General features: G+C 32.3%; 1 pseudogene across 1 annotated transcript; it reads right to left on the minus strand.

Annotated features, from left to right (window-relative positions):
* LOC149567460 (peroxidase 3-like) lies at positions 1-2,742 on the minus strand (annotated as a pseudogene). The gene is made up of 4 exons (XR_016362419.1): positions 2,530-2,742; positions 1,471-1,659; positions 1,034-1,199; positions 1-609 (listed from the first exon to the last, which is right to left on the minus strand). The product of XR_016362419.1 is annotated as a peroxidase 3-like (transcript).
* Positions 2,743-4,421: the final 1,679 nt, after the last annotated feature.

Genomic DNA, 4,421 nt, shown 5'->3' on the forward strand with positions numbered 1-4,421 from the left:
TTGTCAGAAACATCTCAATTGAAGGTAACACAATGCTTTCAGATTTTTTGAAACAAAGCATCGTCCGATCAAAATTCAATGTCAACTTTTGAAACAGATTGGTTTCATGAACATATCCCTCAAGCAACCATGAAAAATCTTTATTGCAAGCAATACAAGAAGATGAAAGAAGAAATGGGTGTGAGAGATTTCAATTCACTAGAGAGCACTGTTTTCTAATCTCTCCTGCAGTGCCGGTGAGAACACCAATCTTTCCCATCTTCTCCATTGATTTTGCAAACTCTCTGAAAAACTCATTCTTGGATTTCAAAAGTTGGTTTTCAATGTATGCTTTGGAGGCAGAGTCCGGAAGCAATGAAGCATCTGATTGGAAAAGCCCTCTTCTTTGTTTAACTCTCTGGTAGTAACTCAGGTCAAATAGTTTGGAGCTCCCTGGATCCATTTCAACTATGCTTGTGTTGTCAGCAATGGAGCTGCACTTGTTCTTCTTTAGATTGGCCACATAGTTCTCGTCCATTGATGGATCACTGTCTCCTTTACCAGTGAAGTTGTAAAGCCGGTTACCAAAAGAACCTGGGCCATAATGGGCAATTCCAACGGTATGGGCACCTATGAACATAGATAAATAAGTCATTAAGGAGAATAAATATGTTATATTAGATGTTTATTGCCATTTTGGATTGAATATTTAAACAATATATTCCTAAATTTCTAGATTTATTTTCATGGTTCATATGAAATAACATGTTCTTTTGCAAGAGGATCTATTTATTTATCTGATATAAGCTGAGATATTCAGACAAATCAAAATTTAGAATGCCATGATAATGTTTAAACAGTATCTCCTAAGTTATCAAAATTTAGAATGTGACATGACTGTTAAACAATATTTGCTAGGTTTTCACATTCATATGAAATCACTCTTTTTCAATTTGTTGCTTAAACATATATTTTATTATGAGACATCCACATTAGATGACATTAACAATCTATTGAACTTAACATGTTTGGTGAGTGAGAGAACTTTCTTGACCTGATAGAAGAACGAGGTCTTTGTTGTTGAGGCCTTTGTTGGCAAAGGAAGTACTCAGCTGAGAGAAGTTGGATTGAGGAGATGGAAGATTTGCCAAGGCTTCTGAGGAATTTGATATGAGTCCATCTCTGCGTCCAGTTGGAACATTCCAATTTGGTCCTCCATGCTTTCATATACATAACTTTGCATAATTAGATCAAGCTTAACCAAGTTTGCCTCACATCTCAAAATTCTATAATATCCATTGAAACTATTTCTATCTAAACTTAACAAAATAGGACATTCTTCAGTAACCAAAAGAGCTTAAATAAATATTAAATTTTTGTATAAAATGTTCAATTAATTAAAGTATTCAACTTTTCTTACGAAGAAATTGAGCTTAAGCAATCAAAATATTTATTTTTTATTAGTACATATATCAAAGATCGTATTCTTACAGCAACCAAATGGGCATCTCGTGCAATCAAAGCAAGAATGTCAGCACAGGAAACAACGCCAGGGCACTGCTTCTCTATGGCAGTCTTGGCTTTGTCTATCAAGCTGAATCCCCTCAATGTCTGATTCGGTATTGCATCCCTCTCAGCTGTTCCATTTGTTGAGTTCAACAGCACCGACCCATCACATCCCTATTGCATAATAAACATGAGTTGGTTAATAATCTTTTGTTTTTTGTTTTTTATATATAAAGAATCACATTCAATTTTTTTTAATCATATTCAATAATCTATATTATCTTCTTTTAAACAATAGATTACATATTATTTTGGATCAAACTCTATAATCTATTATTATAAACATGAGAACATATAAGCAATAAAGAATGAATTGGGGACACATATTTAATAATCTATTAAACTATCTTCTTTTTGGTGATTGAATCATAGTCTATGTGTCTGATGGCATTCTATTATCTATAATCATCTTCTTCTTGATAATTGATCACACTCAATGTTTCGGATCACATTCTACGATCTATTATTATCTCCTTCTCATTGATGGATCACACTCAACGTTTCAGATTACACTCTATGATCTATTATCTTCTTCATCTTGATAATGGATCACACTCTGATCTTCTTCTTGACAATTGGTCACGCTCAACACATTTCTTATCACAGTCTATGATTAATTGTCATCTTTTTCTTTGACAATGGATCACACTCAATGCCTTCTTATCGCATTCTATAGTCCATTATTATCTTTTCCTTGATGATTGATTCTATTAGACATATAAATCAATTTCTATGATCTATTATTGTGCTCTTCTCGATGATAAATCAAACTCAATGTTTCTTATCACATTCTATGATCTCTTATCATCCTCATGACAATAGAACACTCTATGATCTATTATTATCATCTTCATAATAAATTACACTCCATGTTAACTACACTGTATAATCTACAATTAATAAAAACATAACAATAGATCATAGAATACGATCAAAAAAATCTATAAAAAAAAATACACAATCTTCGAAAAGAATGAAACCAACCTGAACAAAGCAGTCATGGAAATGCATTCTGATAAGAGAAGCAGCCAGTCCTGGAAACAATTCCTTCAGCTTTTGGGCATGTCTTGCTATAGAAGCCCACCTTCAGTGCTTGTCCACTACTTGGGCCCAAAATGCATATAATGGCAACCAAACCAACAATCAAACTATTCTTGGTCTCCATGTTCACTGATCCCCCAAGGCTAAGATTGTACTAGTAGAAGAATGGGTACACTGCTAATTACTAAAGCTCCTGATTTATAAGAAGAAAATCAATATGTAGAACATGAAGGGGCCCTAGCGCCAGCCATTCATGGCCCATGCTAACCACTAGAAGAAAACAAAGCACTACCAACTAAGTATGGAATAATATTCATATAATTTCAGTAACTCTGGTCCTGCAAAAACATGTGCATAAAAGGTGACAATAATTGAAACAAGTCTCGAGACAATGCAATTCAAGCTTGAATAACTAACAACTTCCAATCTATAAAACCCAAAATAACATTTCAGATTTATAGGTAGTGTATAAATATAGTAAAAATAGTGAAAAACGGGGAGAAGATTGGTTAAATAATCAAAATAAGGCACATTGGGGGATTGAAATTAATTGCACGGGATATATTCATTTTCCAATGCTTTGAATCAAAGATGCATCCCAAAGTACTGCAGCTGTCTATTCTAGAACAAAATGGACCCAAGTCCCTTAGTTTATTAGTTCTGAAGTATTAAAAGGCATCTTCAATTTTACATCATACCTTTAATCTAAGTGTCTTTGCATGTGGCATGACAAGGACCTTTTCTCTTCTAACAATCAATTAATATTGTTGAAACTTCATCATTAAACCACATCAATGAAAATGAATTTCTAACAGTCAAAAAGACATTCTTAAAGCTGAAATGAAAGAACTGGCATCAAACAAGTATTTTTAAGTTTTAATGATTGATGTGTTTTCAAGTTGAATTAGATAGAATATTTTAGATTAGAATTTCAAATTAAAAAAGAGTTTTGAATTGTTCTTGACATCTTTTACGTTAAATTAAATCAATTTACAGAAAACAAATCTTAAATCTAACACAGTTCTTCTTTTAAGGAGAAGATAAAACAATAAACTAAAATCACAATTAATAAATGACAAAACAACAAACTCATATAAAAATCTAAAAGGACATTCACAATACGTGTAACAAAACAGCAAAAACAAAATACACCAGCATAACTACATTCCCAGTATCAAATAACATTAAAATAACTAAATAATAGACAATAATTTATATAATTTGATCACATTCATGCACAAGTCCAACAATCATATATTATTAACATTTGAGTATATATTTCTGTAGATAAATGTATGTATATATTATATCAGTGTTTTGGGTATAAAAGCAAGCAAACAAGCAACTTTACATCAGATCTAACTACGTAATAAATTACAACTAAGTTTGATAATTCAGTTTGTAGCAACTGACTTTGTATTTCGTCTTTTCAGGATTGTCATCGTTGGATTTCAACATCAGCATTTAATACGAATTAAACTAATCATCAGATAAAGACTGGTAATTACTGAATCACTTGATTCGTAAGAAAATAGTTAAATAGTGAAGCATAGAGAAAGAATAGAAGCATCCATTTATGGGCCCTGCTTGAACATGTGTCTTATTAGTGGTTGGCAAAGCACATGCAAGAAGCATAAATCTAATTTGCATGGTGGCACAACAGTAGTCACCAACATTACACGTAAATATGAAAGCAAATCTGTTTTATCTGCTCCGTTACTATACTATTATTTCTCATTTCCAAGTATCTCCAATCACATGGTGGACTCTAAACAACAATAATTTGGTCAATAGAATGAATAGGGCATTATTGGATGGTATTGGTATCTTAAGAG

The sequence above is a fragment of the Cupressus sempervirens genome, chromosome 3 (assembly GCF_028749045.1).
Source record: "Cupressus sempervirens isolate cs-2001-9-10 chromosome 3, ASM2874904v1, whole genome shotgun sequence".
Lineage (NCBI taxonomy): Eukaryota > Viridiplantae > Streptophyta > Pinopsida > Cupressales > Cupressaceae > Cupressus > Cupressus sempervirens.